The sequence below is a fragment of the Manis javanica genome, chromosome 3 (assembly GCF_040802235.1).
Source record: "Manis javanica isolate MJ-LG chromosome 3, MJ_LKY, whole genome shotgun sequence".
In the NCBI taxonomy this organism is placed as follows: Eukaryota; Metazoa; Chordata; class Mammalia; order Pholidota; family Manidae; genus Manis; species Manis javanica.
The window spans coordinates 87,085,402-87,102,734 of NC_133158.1; the positions used below are offsets into that span (position 1 = coordinate 87,085,402).

At 33.5% G+C, this 17,333-nt stretch overlaps 1 pseudogene; it reads right to left on the reverse strand.

Annotated features, from left to right (window-relative positions):
• Positions 1-4,272: 4,272 nt before the first annotated feature.
• Positions 4,273-17,333, reverse strand: part of LOC108402885 (calmodulin-binding transcription activator 1-like) — an 89,636-nt pseudogene continuing 76,575 nt past the window's right edge.

A 17,333-nucleotide genomic window follows, 5' to 3' on the forward strand; every position in this document is an offset into this window, starting at 1 on the left:
GCTGTAACAGGGACCAAACATTTGTACCATATAAAATGTACAGTGTCAGTCATACTTATTTCCTTATCTGTATTTTACAAGAAACTGAAGTAGGCTGGGTAGGAATTGCAGCTTTAATTTCACAAATAGGAATCTGGGTTCAGAGCTAAGCAACTTACTCAATATCATTTAAAAAAGGCTGACACTACCAACTTGCAACAAGTAGATAAATAAGCTCTGGACATCTAATGCACAGCATGGTGGTTATAAATAACAGCACTATATTACAAACTTCAAAGTGGGTTAGAGACTAGATCTTAATTGTTCTTACAAGAAAATAAATAGTAGTGATGTGACAATAGAGGTGTTAACTAACACTGCAGTACACCTTAAACTTACACAATGTTATATGTCATGTCTCAATTTTTAAAAATCTGAACTTTGTTTTCTGAATCCATATGCCAGACTCTATCTTCTGGACACTATATATGCAATCTTTTATGTGTTTTTCCTAATTTGGAACAATTTGAAGTACTATATCTTCCCAAAGCTTAAGTAGGTTTACTTTTATATCTATGTATACATAAATAAAACTTTCCTGAAACTATTTCAAACATTTCTTTTCTGGGAGGTAGAGAGAATAGAACACCTTAAAATTAATTTAAATAGTATTCATATATTCATGGCTTCTAAAGATGAAAAGTAAATCTTTGCTTTTGTTCCTCAAATTTAGGATTCAAGAACTGTGCAAATACAAGAATATTCACTGTTGTTAGCACTGATAACCTGATTTCTGTGACAGTAGCTTGACAATCACATTTATTCACTAGAAACAATATTTCAATCAACTACAAGGGAAGTTGTTTTTTTTTTGCCATCATTACATTTTAATTTTTATAGAAGTACACTTCTGGAAAGCTTAATTATTAATTTTGGAATCTTTATGCAGTTTTCAAGGTTTTGAAACTGCTATTCCATGCTCATCCAAAATTTATCTTACATTTTCTGTTAGTGTTCAATGGAAGGGATATAGGGAATAGCAAGAAATGTTGTCCCTTGCCTATGGCATCAAAACATTTCATTCCATGCCAAAGCATTGCAGAATACATTTGCATGAATAAGTGCCAAAGTACTCTACCTTGAAATGACTTTGATTTGGTCCATGCTCTCATTTATTCCCCTGAAACTTAGATTAGCAAACACAATCCCCATCTCCTAAATTATTGCTATGTCACTGGCACTTGTTTTCTTTATGAACTATATAAACTTTTACCCAGAGGCATCTGAATTATTTTAGTTCATATCTCAATTTGTTTCATTTTAAAATTTACATGACAATAACACAGTTGGTGGAGTTAAAATATTTATTTTTTGTTTTTTTCATACTTTTCAATATATTTGAGGCTAAAGTACCTTGCAAATCAAAAATAAGACTCAGAGATCATATTCTTCTTCAGTAGTATCAAAATAAAACTTTAATCTTAAGTAATGCCTGTGAAGTATCCCAAATCACTTTATCAGGTGATTAAAAACAAATGTACAAAGATGCATATTAGACATTTGTGGAGTATAGAAGAAATAAGTGTCTCTTATAGATAAAAATATTTCTAGTAATAAAATCATTTTTATGTGGAAATAATCAAAATGCAAATCACTACTTGAAATTTGGCTGCAAATGCTATACTATTTCATTAGTGTGTAATCATAGAATGATTCTCATATCTTTAAATAATATTTTCAGTGTACTAAAGAATGACCTTTTAAAGAATAATTCTAAAATTAATATAGTAATCATGGTATTTACCAAATTTGTGAGTATAAATCAGTGGACAATATAATGTCTGATCTAGAAAGGTTATGACTCTGGATGCCAGGATGATGAAATGTCACTTAAAAGATAACTTTTTCTAAAACTCTGAAGATACTATTCTGATATTTAAAAAAAAATCTAGGTATCAGAGTAATTGATACAATTCAAATCAAAGCATCTTGTGAGAGTTATAAGTTAAAATAAAATTGAGGTAATTTATTCTGGAAGACACATTTATGTTTGAGTTTCATATATGTACAAGAAATAAAACAAAAGTTACATCTCTGGTTTGATCAAGGTCCCCAAAGCAATATTGTTCATCAGTGAGTTAAGTTAGGTAATCTCATGGGGATGAAAGGTTCAGATCTCATCATACAAGATCCATGCTGGCTTCTCCTGGACTCTTGCCTGCTTCCTTGCGTATCAGCCTCTGTACTTGCTGAATTCAGTGGTGATATAAAAGTCTCAATGTGGTCTTTCTACTAAGAGACGGCATTCACTGCTCTCCGATCCAACTAATGGGCACAGCCATTGCCTTCAGTACTGGGACCTCTGCCCTGGGCAGTCTTCCCTTTCTAAGACCTCCCATCAGCTCATTTGTTTGTTAGTTCAACATAAAACATCACCAGGGCATGAAGCAATTTCTGAACCCCTACGGAGTACATGTGGAGAGATACTCAGTCAGGGTCAGCTAGTTATTAGGGTCAACACTTTTCATCAAAGTGTAATACAAGCCACGGATATGAGCTACATATATTATTTTAATTTTTCTAGTAGCCATATTAAGAAAAACTAAAAAGAAACAGGTAAAATTAACTTAAGCAATATAATTTCTTTTTTCTAATATGTCCAAAATATTATCATGCCAACATTAATCAGTAGAAAAGATTAATAATGAGATATTTCACCTTTTCTTACTAAGTATTCAAACACAGTGCATATTTTACAATTGTAGCCCAGATTAAGCTAGACTCATTTTAAGTGTTCAGGAGCCACATGTGGTTAGTGACTGCCATGTTGGACAGTGCAGATTTAGACTCCTGTCCCAACCAGGCAGCTCTGTCAGTCCCATATCATGACAGGTTGATGGACACAGCAACAAAGTGTGCCTACTCCTCTGAGACAATGGACATCATGCCCAGTGTTTTCAAGCCCTTCATACCTATTTAATGCTTTGCTGGGAGACACATCCCAGTCCCACCATCAACATATTTGGGATCTAATCCTGGCATGTAGAGGTAGAAACAAGGACACTGGGCCTGACTGCCCCATACCACCTCTTCTTTTACTCAAGTGTCTCTCCCCACCAACACAGAGGCCTCCTCATTTCCTCCTTAGTTGTATAAGGGTTCCTTTATCTAGCATTTTAAATTCTCCATCAGTAGTTCCTGGTAGATCTTAAAGTCACAAGCCCTGGAATTTTACATGCTGCTATGACTGAAAGGAATTTAGAAAATGCATTTCTTTTTCAACAACATCTGGATATTAAGACTATGATCTGCCTACATATTAAAAAAACCTATTATGATAATTTTCATTTCTCTCCGAATTCCTGATTTTACATTGTTAATCTTCTCTGAGGTAAATAGATTCCTCTGGCAGTGAGGTGCTTCTAGATAACAATCTGCTTTTTTGTTTGTTTGTTTGTTTGTTTTGCAGGGGGTAGTGTGTTGATTTGTAGTGACTGACTGTTTCAGTTCTCTAAAAACAATGCTCCCCCATCAGATTGTTAAACCTAGAGATAGGAAAACTTGAGAGGTGGTACGTCATCATTTCCTACAATGCAAATACAGTAGCAGTGAGAAACCTTAACATAGATATGAATAAAATGTAAAATTATCAAAAGGGATGAGTTTGGAGTATTTATTACCTCTGTTTAAAGTATAATTTATTTACACGTGCATTTATAGAATTTAATTTTTAATAACCAACCATCTGCAAGAAATTCAAAAATTTAACTGTTGGCTCCTGCAATCCAGAACAAGTCAAATCCAGCATACTGTTTACTCTGAATCACTAGAGGGAAATAATACATAAAGAAATGTCAGTGCTGCAATGAGCATGGGTGTGTAGCTCTTAGAAGTCCTTATTTCAATTATTTTGAATATATACCCAGAAGTGGGAAGGGTGGATCATATGGTGGTTCTATTTTTAATTTTTAATGGCAACTCCATCCTATATGCCACACAGGCTGAACCATTTTACATTCCCACTAACAGTGTATAAGGGTTCTAATCTCTCCACACCCTCACCAGCACGTACTATCTTTTGTATTTTTGCTTTTTTGAGGACAGCATTTTGCAAATTTATCACTCAAAGGGGTATCTCTATTTGAGGAAATCGGTGTGTCACACTGAGAGATGAAATATTAGAGCTTACACACCAAAATTAAGAAATGAAATGGCTACCAAGGTACTGCAGGTCAGGGGGTCAAATGTGAAGGGTCACATGTTACCAAAAATAAATCCAAAAGGACAGCTGCATCATGATCTCTTATTACTGTTGCAATGGTGCCTTTCTTTGAGTAAACTTGAACATTTCAGCAGACATTCAAGCAGCTTTTTCAGTAAGGAATTTTTTACATGACTACTATTGCTGTTCCGTGATCATCTTGTATAGGTGCCACGGTATTGAGAGCACAATAGGTGCTAGTTCTGCAGAATACACTTTGGGAAATGCTCTTCCAGCTTGTTTTCGGCAGCCATTTCCCCTCTGCGCGCCTGCCTCCTCCTCCTTGCAGCTGGACCAAGGATGCCCTCCTACAGCCGCCTGTGGTCCTAGCCCTATCTTTCGTTTTGTTTTGTTTTTCTAAATAGCCCACCGGGGTTGAGGTGATATTTTATTGTAGTTTTGATTTGCATTTCCCTGATTAGCAATGATGTTGAGCATCTTTTTACATACCTGTTAACCATTTATATATATATATTTTGTAAAAATGTCAGATCAAGTCCTTTGTCCATTTAAAAAATCAGATTATTTGGTGTTTTGTTTTGTTTTGCTACTGACTTAAAATAATTCCTTAAATATTTTGGACATCAACCTTTTATCAGATATATGTTCTGCAAATATTTTTGCCCATTCTATAGATTGTCTTTTCATTCTGTTTGTCTCCCTGGCTGTGCAGAAGCTTTTTAGTTTAATGTAGTTTACTTGCCTATTTTTGTTTTTGCCTGTGCTTTTTGTATCATATCTAGAAATAGTTGCCAAGACCAATGTCAAGAAGATTTTCCTCTGTTTTATCCTAGTTTTTCAGAACTCATGGACACCCAGTTTAATGGCATTTCTGTCTCCTTTTGCCTTTGGATTGGGCCAAGTAATTAAAGTCTAATGTTTAAGCCTTTAATCCATTTTGAGTTGATTTTTTCCCCGTTATGTATCCTTATCACTGTAGTCAAAGATCAGTTGACTATATATGTGTGGATTTATTTATTGACTTTCCATTCTATTCCACTAGTCTATACCTCTGTCTTATGCCAGTGTCATAATGTCTTAATTGCTATAGTTTTGTAATGTATGTCAAAATCAGGAAGTCTGAGGTCTCCAGCTTTATTCTTCTTTCTTAAGATTGTTTTGACTATTCTGAGCCTTTTGTAATGCTATATGAATTTTAGGCTTATTTTTAATATTTCTGTTAAAAATGTCATTGGAATTCTGATGGGAATTACATTGAATCTGTAGATCACTTTGGATGGTGTGGGCATTATAACAACTTCTAACATTCTAATTCTTGAACATGGGATGTTGATTCATTTATTTGTCTCTCCTTTAATTTCTTTCATCAATGTTTTGTAGTTTTCAGTGTATAAGTAATAGTTGAGTAGAAGTGGTGAGAATGGCATTCTTGTCTTGTTCCTGATCTTAGGAGAAAGGCTTTCAATTTTTCATTGTTGAGTATGTTAGCTGTGGGCTTGCCATGTATGGCCTTTATTATGTTGAGGTATATTCCCTCTCTGTCTAGTTTGCTGAGCATCTTTATCATGAAAGGCTATTAAATTTTGTCAAATGCTTTTTCTGCATATAGAGACAATCATGGGATTTTTAGCTTTCATTCTATTAATGTGCTGTATCACATTTATTAATTTTTGTATGTTGATGCATCCTTGCATTCTAGGGATAAATCTCATTTGGTCATGTTGTAGGGTCCTTTAAATGTGCCCTTGAATTCAGTTTGCTAGTACTTTGTTGAAAATTTTTACACTATGCTCATCAAGAATATTGGTCTGTAGTTTTTTTTTTTTTGTCTTTTTTCCTTGTATGTTCATTGCCTGGTTTTGATTTTATATAATGTTGACCTCATAAAATGAGTTGAAAGTGCTCCCTCCTCTTTGATTTTTTGGAAGATTTGAAGGGGATTGGCATTAATTCTTTAAATGTTGGGTAGAATTCAGTATTGAAGCAATCTGTTCCTGGCATTTTATTTGTTGGGCAGTTTTTGATTACCAATTTGTCTCCTTACTAGTAATTGGTCTGTTCAGATTTTCTGTTTCTTCATGATCTAGTCTTGATAGGTGTATGTATCTAAGAATTTATCCATATCTTCTAGGGTATCCCTTTTGCATAAAAATATAGAGACAACCCAAGTATCCATCAACAGATGAATAGATAAGAAATTTGGCATATACATAAAACAGAATGTTATTCAGTCTCTAAAAAGAAGAAAATTCTTCCATATGTGCAAACATGGTGAACCTGGAGGACATTATGCCAAGTGAAATAAGCCAGTCACAGAAGTACAAATACTGCATGATTCCATTCATATGAGGTATCTAAAAAATAGTCTAACTCATAGAAGCAGAGAATACAACAGTGGTTGCCAGGGTCTAGGTCATGTGGAAATGGGGAATTGTTTTTGAGTATAAAGTTTCAGTTATGCTAGATGATTAAGTTCTAGAGAGTCTGTTGTAGAACATAGTGCCTATAGTTAACAATATGGTATGTTATTGTTTAAAATTTTAACAATAATTTTAAATAATAGCTATTAGGGTAAATGTCCTTACTACAAACAACAACAACAACAACAAAATGAAACAGAAAAAAAGAACACAAAGAAACTTTGGGAGGTATTGGATACGTTTATTATCTTGATTGTAGTGAGGTATCGTGGGTGTTCTCATATGTCCAAACTCATCAAATTGTACACATTAAGTATATATAGTTTTTTGGTATATTAAGTATAACTTAATAAAGCTGTTAAAATATGTGAATGGGAAAACATTTGTAAATTTTAAGATCCCTGTTATTCAAATAAAACAGGTTGTTAAAATATTCCTTGAAGTTAGAATTTATTCTGGCTCTAGTGTAGATGAAGCCTACAGAAAGTTCAAAGGAACCTAGAAAGTCTTCTAGAAGCAACAATCTGCAGAAACTACATTGGAATCCATAGGTTCATGATTTCAAGCCAGGCCTTGCAACTGATTACTTAGGTGATTTAGCAGACGTAGTCTCAGGTTCCTCTCTGTAGGCCAAATATAAATTTTCTGAACAATGGCTGTAAGAGTCCAAAAAATATATAATCATGAAAAATGTAGTGCTATTATTATGAAGTTGATGAAAATGCTTATTTTTCACTTGAACAAAATTGTCACAGGAAGCACAAAAGTGAACAGTGCAATTCACATTGTGCAGAACTCACAGTAAATGAAGATGAGATATCCTCCAGTGATTATGAGGCAGTCTCTTGTTAAAAAAATAAGGAATTTGTTCTCCTGCAGCACATTTATTTAACATTACAAAAGTATGGCACAGTTGGTATAATTCTCATGTTCTCCAAGGGTGCCTTTCCCAATTTATTTAATAATAGCATCATTAATTAATATCCAATTTTATTATCCATTAAAGTTTTCTCCATAATGTATATTAGGCAATACATTTACCAAATAATAAGCAATATGCATTTTCCACATAGAATATAATTGTGAACTTCAAAAAGTTCTTTAACTTGGTGAAAAAATTCCTTAATTGCATTTTTGGTAAAAATTTTCATTAGCTTAGTAGTTTCTGAAACATGAAACATTAAAAATTGCCTAAGGGCAGATGCTATAAAGTATAAATTAAAAAATTATGTCCAATGTCTGTTCTTTCCTTTGTCCCTTGTAGGAACTGTAGCCTACATCTGAACCCACGGACACCCAGTTTAATGCCGACGTTTCTGTCTCCTTTTGCCTTTAGATCGGGCCAAGTAATTAATGTCTAGTTAGTGGGACTGAAAGAGGAGTTTTATGTGGCAGTTTCAGAAACTTTCTTTAAAAGAAAGCCACACAGAAACAGGACAATTCTTTCTTTGCTCATTTTCTCTTGCCTTGAGGAATCCAGAAACTACCATCTTGGCTCAAAACAACAAAGGCCACACTTCAGGAATAGGGAAACTTGAACTGGAAGGAAACTGGCTCTTTGAGGGAGGAGAGAGCCAGCTTATCAGCCCTGCAAAGTTATTTATTGAGACAGAAAGAAATTTCTGTTATTAAAGCACTGTTATGATTTAAATTACTTGCAGTCATTCCTTAACTTAATTCAACTGGTTTATAATATTAACTCCTATTTTCACCTCATTTTATCATATTTTTTAATCTTTTATTTATCTTGAACATTTCATTAAGATTTTCTGACTGTATCTACAAAATAATTTATTGGCACTGTTATATCAATACATACGGATGTTCATATATATATATATATATATATATATATATATATACACACACACCATATATAGCGATTTAAACAATACACTTTACACCTGGAATAGTTACTTACCAATATTTAGCCCTATAATTTTCTTTATGTACATGAATTCCCAAACATGGCATGATTTCAGTAAAGATATTGGTCGTTCTATATTCTTACAAAGTGGAAAAAAACAGTAATAAACTTAAGGTTTGTATTTCCAATTTGTACTTATGAAATTTATACAAATAATTTAAATAAATATTTTAAAATAAAATTGAAGCCATCACACAGATAACCACTTACATCAAGTCAAAAGAAAGAAAATCAGACTCTTCTCATTTAGAGTCTAATTCTTCAGTGTTAGAGTGAAAACGACAAAGTCTGCAAGGAAGATATTTTGGAAATGGTGTTTAATCTCTGATCAGTGCAGGTAACACTTTTAAATGCGGATAATGAAAGTCAAAGGGAGCTTGAAGAAGTTAACATTTTTGAGTTAAATTTTTCTTTTTTTTTTACTTTGACATTTTACAACTGCCACCGAGTGGGAGTAGAGAAAGGCATTTTTCCAGCCTACATTTTCTGGCTACCTCTTGTGAAATCACAAAAATTTCTGTGAGGATAACGTGGCAGCTCCATCTGTTAGCTTTCTTGGAAAAATAAAACGTGCACACACAGGACTGTGGTGTCTGAGTAATGCTAATATTATTTGAGTATGATATCTAGAACAAACTTGTATGGAACATTTCTAAATATTATTCTTAGGTTTTCATGAGAAAGATGTCATCTTACAAATATTTCTTATTACTCTCAAGCAAAATGTTTTCCTAAGAAAATATTTCTCTTTCTCTTCTTGGTCAAAGAAATACGTTGTTGCATGATTGGGATCAGCTTTCAGTCTTGTGGAAGGTGTAAATTCTTATACCTACAAAGAAAATATCAATTACCTCTATGTACTTATTTATCAATATTTTGTAAATAAAATTGTATTGTCTTGAAGAATGTATTGTCCAGTCTTGAAGAATACACTACTTGCTGTAATAAATTTGTAGAAGAAGTAACACTTAAACCTAGTGTAGGTATTGAGTGCTCTGATGAGCTGTGGATATAATTACCTTAGAAGCAGAAATCTTCAAATAGGAGACCTACAAAGAAAGCAGCACTCTTTACTCTTTTTAAAGAAAGCAAGTGCTATCAGCAGTTACTTGAATGAAAATAGATAGGCAGGAACCTAGATGAAGGGCCAAAAGGAGTAAAAATACATGAAAGGAATCAAATATTTTTTCTGTTTCTATATCTCATGTATCTTGAGATCCCTGTACAGAAAAATGAGGATTGACAATTGCTAATGGCAATGAAAAGACCCAGAAAATGGACATAGTAGAAGCTGTCATTCAAATAGGGCAAGATTTTCAAGGATTCTTCAATTTTAGGAGGAGGGTAAAAATTTATAGCTAGAAAAAAAATCTATCACTAAAGTAATTATCTGTGTGGTGAAATGAATTATAAAACTAAAGACTGTAGATTTGGATTAACTCCAACATTTTCTGTTAATGAGGACACATGTCATTCTGGTGCCTTCACTACCTCTATACTACTGTTCCCTGCACCCACTGGCTTCATTTTACCTATGTGTTAACTGAAGTTGCTGAAATTGGTGGCAGGCTACCACCAGATTAATGTCTGGCTTCTATGGAATTCTATTACACTTTCTTTCCTTGAAGTACAAATGGAAATTTTTTAATGAAGTGCTCCAGAGGAAAGAGTAAGGAGGTGAAAGATTTTACTGTAGGGCGATAATGAGGTGAAGCAGAAAGAGGTCAACTGGCAAATATGTTCTCCCATTCAATAGGTTGCCTTTCCATTTTGTTGATGATTTCCTTTGCCATGCAGAAGCTTTTTAGTTTGATGTAGTCCCAGTTACTTACTTTTGCTTTTGTTTCCCGTGCTCAGAGAGATGTATGCAGAAAAAAAATTGCTAAAGCCTATGTCTAAGAGTTTACTGCCTATGTTTTCTTTTAGGAGTCTTATAGTTTCAGATCTTACATTTGGGCCTTTCATCCATTTTGAGTTATTTTTGTGTATGGTGTGAGACAATGATCTAGTTCCATTATTTTGCATGTAGCTGTCCAGTTTTCCCATATTTGCAAATGATACGTCTAATAAAGGATTAATATTCACATATACAAAGAACTCATACAGCTCGACATAAAACAAAACAAAACAACCCAACATGATTCCATTAAAAATAGACAGTGGGTCTGAATAGACATTCTTCCAAAGAAGGAATACAAATGGCCAACAGACAAATGAAATGATGCTTGCATCGCTAATCATCAGGGAAATGCAAATCAAACCACAAAGGGATATCACCTCACACCAGTCAAAATGACCACTATTTAAAAGACAAGCAATAACAAGTGTTGGCAAGGATGTAAAGAAGAGGGAACCCTCCTACACTGCTAGAGGGAATGTAAATTGGTACAGCCACTGTGCAAAGCAGTATAGAGGTTCCTTAAGAAACTAAAAATAGAAATACCATATGACCCAGTAATTCCACTTCTGGGAATCTAGTCAAACTCATTAATTTGAAAAGATACATGCACCCTATGTTTATTGCTGCATTATTTACAATAGTCAAGATATGGAAGCAACTTGAGTGTCCACTGATAGACAAATAAAGAAGATGTGGCACATATGCACAATGAAATATTGCTTAGCCATGAAAAAGAATGAAATCTTGCCATTCACAACAACAGTAATGGATCTAGAGGGTATTATGCTAAGTGAAATAATTGAAAGAAAGACAAATATAGTATGATTTCACTTCTATGTGAAACCTAAAAAAAAAGGCAGTAACAACCAATAAACAAAAAGCAGCAGATTCATAAGTACAGAGAACAATCTGGTGGTTACCAGAGGGGATAAAGAGGCACAAACTTCTAGTTATAGAATAAATAAGTCATGGAGATGAAAAGTACAACATAGAGAATATAGTCAATAATATTTTAATATCCTTGTATGGTAACAGCTTTTAACTATACTTAATGTGTGGATATTTCATAATGTATATACTTGTTGATTCACTGTGTTGTACACCTGATCCTGTTATATATTAACTATACTTCAATTAAAAATATAAATGGGAAAAATAGGAAAGAATTGGTAATAATAGGGTAGTTCAGTTCAACTAGCACCTTCTGAATTCCTGGATTGGGAATGACATTATTCTAAGCACTAGTGCTCCAAGGATTGCTGCTCTTAGGGAGGACATATAAAGGAAAGATATATAAAGAAAATATTAAATATAAGAAGGTAGGATCCTGAGACTTGAAGGAATGAATAAACAGATCTGACATGCACTGGATTTCCTGGGAATACACATGGTTTTGGAAATTTTCCCTGAAAGAGAATGACACACCTGTCTGGGCTGAATCTTCAGAGTACTAATCAAAGAAAAGAATTCAGAAAGAATCAGGAAAAAGATATTCAAGGCAGAGGTAATCAGATTTTCTGAGAGTATATTTGAGAGAAGCAATTCTTGAGTTGGGGTGTTTAGGAAGGAGATATTACAGTAACCTAGGCAAGATAAGATTGAAGACCAGAATTAAGGTCTTCCTGTGGATAGAAAAGACACACTGGCCTTGAACAATGTTTTGGAAATAAAATTATAAGGCCTTAGGAATTGATTGATGTAAACAATAAGAAACAGGTATCCAAGATGACCTATATTTCTTTCATAACAGTGTGGATGGTAGTGTCAATATGTGAGATGGGATTCAGGATGTGTAATTCTGGAAGTTAAGATGAGGTGAACTTGTTGAACAGGAAGTAGCTGTAGAATTTCCAGAAATATGTTCACCAGACAGTTTTATATGAAAATATGAAATCCAGGTGCCAGATTAAAGTTATATGTGTAGATATGGACATTACTAGCATAGATTGTTGGTTAAAAATATAACAGTAAATAGGGTTACCCAGAAGGTAACAATAGATTTAAAAAAAACAAATGAAAACTTAGTGAATAAAAATTAGTCATGGAAGTCAGTAATAGCTAATGGGACAGTGAAGGAAGAAGTTCACAAAGGAAACCAAGAAGTGAAAGATCTGAGAGCTTGGGAGAAGACCAGGAAAATAGACTCACAGATGAAAGAGAGTCACTTGCCAGGAGTAAGAAAGATCGATATTGGGAAATGCACCAGTGAGATCATTGTAGGATTAGGACTGAAAAATGTTCAATGGATATGAAGACAGGAAGGTTAATGGTGACAGTTGCTGGAAGAGTTTCAATAAAATGATTGGAAAGTGTTGAGAGTGAATAGGAAGGAACAACGAACACTGCATGTTCATGACCGTTTATAAGGCAAAACCAAGCACATGGACAGGACGTCCTGTTACACAGCACAGGTTCTGGTAGGAGACTTCCCCAGAGTACCTAAACTAAAATGTGTAGACTCACTACATTTTCACTTTATAACCTAAGTGTTTTCACACCAATGAATTAAATATTAAGTTTTTTGGTCAATTTTACTATGAAATAATTTATAGCAATCTTCCAAAAATTCCATTAATATACTATTTTCATCATCTTTACATTAGAATCAGCTTATTTGTAATGATTTAAATGATATAATGGTTAACTTTGGAATAGTCACTTAAACTTGTGGCTATCTACTTTTATTTTGGCACATTAACTGTCCAAGAATGGAGTGATTTCAATAAAGATGCTTATTAAACCATTTGCACGAAGTATAAAGATTAAGAATGTAGCAATTAACATATGGTTTGTATTTTTTGATTTGCCCTTGTAAGAAATACGCAAAATATTATAAAAGTATATTTTAAGTTGATATAGAAGGAAATAAAAACATCATTAGTTACATATATCCTGAAGCAAACAAAATAATTTTATTCATAATTTTACCTAATCAGTTTTGGAATGGAAGCAAGCAAGAGACAAGCAGCACAGAAGACATCTTAGAAATGAAATAGAATGCCTGCCCTGGTCCAGGTGACATTTATCAGAGTGGATAGAAAATTTGCAAGAGGAGAACAGAGATTGTTCTTAGGAATTTGGTAAATAAGATTTGAAGGTAGAAACATTTTTTGAGTTGCCTTCCTTGTTTTTGTCATTTTAAAACCTTTATTGTGTATAGGAAGCACGTTTCCAGTCTACATTTTCTGGCCCTCACTTGTGAATTTAACCAAATTGCACTTAACACAAATCTGCAGTCTTCCTTGGGTCTTTTAAGTTAGAGTGAAACAGCCAAGTCCTTTAATATATCTTATATTTGCTGAGATCTTCTTTAAGGTTATACATGTTATTTTATGAAACAACCTTGCCCATCTTAAAAAACTCAGTGATGGTATGGTAATCATTTTGAAGGTTCTTCAGTATATGATTTTTCCCCTGTTTAGATGTACATAAAAGGTAGCCCTTCTCAGTCCCTTAGCGGGTAGATGAGGCCTCATGACTAATTCTGGGCTGTGAAATGAGGGCAGATGAGTAGTATATGTGTAGGAAACAAATTATTAATAGTAAAATTCCTGCGATTAGTTAATGCACTACAAATATCCATCACATTTTTTTATAGTTAGAATAAACTTAAAATATATTTCTTTTCCTTACTTTTTCCAACTTAGTGAAGAAATAACTTGCCATAGACATTAGAGAAAATTCCTTCCTCAGGGCCAATGAGATAGCTGTTTGACATTTCAGCTTTCATTTTTTGTACTTTAGTTCACTTGTGCATTGTCCAAAAAACAAATATATAAATTACTGCATTCCTTTCTACTTGCAAATTTTTGCTGTAAATAAAGATATTTATCATTACTACATCCTTTGTTTTCCTAAATCTTGCCTTGACTACTACATCTGGATATTCCACCAAATATTCTAATTTTCACTATATCCCTTCAGTTGTTTGTAAATCTTTCCATGATTCCTACATCTAGGTATTCCACCAAATATTCTAATTTTTACTATATCTTTTCAGTTGTTTTTAACTATAGAATGTGTCAAGGAAAAGTACTGTCTTGTTCATCAAATAATTTTACTGCCTATGACTTAGAAACTAATCATCCTTTCCTGAAGGTTCACAATAATCTCAGACTGTGAGATTTTTTTTTAAGTTGTCCTCAGATACACTGTGCATGTTTGTGTGCATGTGTGTATGTATGTATGTGTATATGGAAATGTGTTAGCCCTGGATATGACAGTGAGTGGAAAAACAAAAGATTTTCTGAAAGGATTTAGGAGATCCAACATTCCAGAATATTATGTCGTTAAAGAGTGAAATTTCATTTGTAAAGGTACTGATAAGAAGTAACAAAATAAGATAAGGAGACTATATATACACAGAAAACAGCAGTCTGGCACATCATGTCATAATATGGTCTTTGTCCACTTGGAGGGTTTTGAGTAGTGAGACAAATACCAGTATCTGGTGCATAGATGGTATGTTATCCTATAGAAAGTATTTCCTTAAATACAGGACTAAGCTCACATAATTTCTAAGGATAATTAGCTGTACCTATTTTTCCTTTTATTATTACCAACCAAAATGTCATTCAAGTTTCAAATTTATGCTTGGGCATATTGGCATCATATCTCTGTGTTCACTCAGGTAGCACAACATTTTAACCATTCCAAGAATTTTTGGCATTATACTTTTTGCTCTCACTACAGTGGTTCAGCCCAGCAATCTGTTTGCCCTTCCAGTACTGCTGCCTTTCTTTGAGTCTGTTATTCCAGACCCTATTAGTGGGTCCTTGGAATGCTATCTGCATGCTGATGATCATAAGCATGCTTAGTCTTTGGTATGCTGTTTATCATGTCCCCATTTATGTCTAGGTGGTATTGCCCACTTTCTGTTCATTGTTTTGCATTTTGCTGTTACCCATTAGTGGGTATTATGGCAAACATTCCTTCACTGAGGGAGAGAGCTGTAGAGGTGCCAAGCCCCATCATCCCCTCCTTGTTTTATGAAGCATGTTGGGACCAGATGGTATTCTAAATAGAGCTTTTAAAAAGAGTTTTTCAACACGTTGTGCTTCAAGAGGTATTTTCCCCTCTTCTGGTGATTTCATATCGGAGGATGGGTATGAGCCCTTTGCTCTTTAGTTTTCTACTTTTGTCTATATTCCTGAGGTATTTTCATGAAGGAAAGAAAATGGAGTGTTATCTCCATATAATGTAGATATATATTGTGTATATATACATATAATGTAGATATATATATGCCAAACCTTGACATATAATGATTAAAACAAAATTATATTTAAATGCTTTTATATAACACTATCTTTTTTTAGTTTTAAAACAACACTTAAGATATGGTAAAAAAAAAAAGTGTCTCCATTTGAAGATAGAAAACTGAGAATCAGAAAGATTAAATCCCTTGAGTGCTGTCATAATGGACGTTCAGACAGAGCTAATATGATAAACCTAATGTTCACTATTTTATTTCTAACTCTTTCCAATGTACTTATTAATGACTTCCATGTCAAGATCCAAATTGTCACTGCTTGACCAGAAATGATAGAAAAGAGGGAGAATGTGTAAATCTGGTCTTTCTTTCTGTTAACTTCAATTTCATTTTTCTAAACCAAGAACATAATGCATGTAAGAATTTATAACTTACTGATGCTGAGGAAATACTGAATGAACTGGACATCAGTTCCCAGTACCTGATAAAAATTAGGAAAGAAAACACATGGGAAAGTATTTCTGCTATAACTACATATAGCATTTGCTATATATACAATTGAAGGGTCTTTTACCCTACGCTTTTGTTGATTTGGTGGGTTCTTCTTTTCAGAAAAAATATAAAATTACCTTATTTAATCATGAAATCATTTGATCAAGATCTTATTCATAAACTTGGTAGATACTGATTTTTCTTTTACTTCTTTTGGTACATTTTTTTCTTTCACTCTCCTAGACTATTTAATGCTACCAAGTTTTATTTTGATCTCTATATAAAGAATCTATATTTTTTCTCGTGGCCACAGATATTCTCTTTCTGCTTGCACTGGATTTTATTTAGCTAAAATGATTAGTGTTTTTTTTTTTTTTTCTGGGTTTACCCTGAGGAAGAGTAAGCAAAATATGTAAATAAAACCCTAAATAATATATAAAAATACAATGATGTATTTTTATGATTCTAACCTTAATTAACTGCAATATGGTAAAATATCATAAAAAGGGTAATCATTATATAGCAGACATTTAAAATTGCACTGAAATATTCAGAAAAACTAACTACAGAGATTGTTTTAAGAGTGAAGGAAAATTTCTGGAAAAGTTTTAGGAATATTTTACATTTCTGTCAGTGAGTTTATATTGTCATCAAATACTGTTTAACCTAAAATGCTGCTTTCCAGCTATATCTTAGCATGTCTTGAAATGCTTCAGCTTCAAGGAATATAGAAAAAGTTCCTCTAAATTCAATTGGGAAGAAGTACCTGAGCAGAGTTTCTTATTTTTCATATTTAAAATACAGGCTTTATTGTGAAGGCTCTATACTATGCTGTATCAAGGAATAATTACCTAGAATGAAGGTTTGCTTTCATCATTTTCCCATCTTTAAAGTTTATTGTTTTCTCCCTCATTTTAAAAGCCCTCCTAACTACAAACCTCAGAACTGTCAATCCTTCAGATCCCCATTAGGTGGCGCACTACCAAGGACCTTACAGCCAAACCAGGCAGTGGGTCTATTTTTCAGTCCTCTTATTTCCTTCTCACCAAAAATGAAGACCAATTTTTGTAATTTTTTGTTAAAGCAGAAAGATACATTTTAAAGACATGGGCGAAGTATTAAAAACCCAACAATAGGTTCTTTCATGGCAAAGGCTGAACTAAAAGTCAATTTCTAGTAGC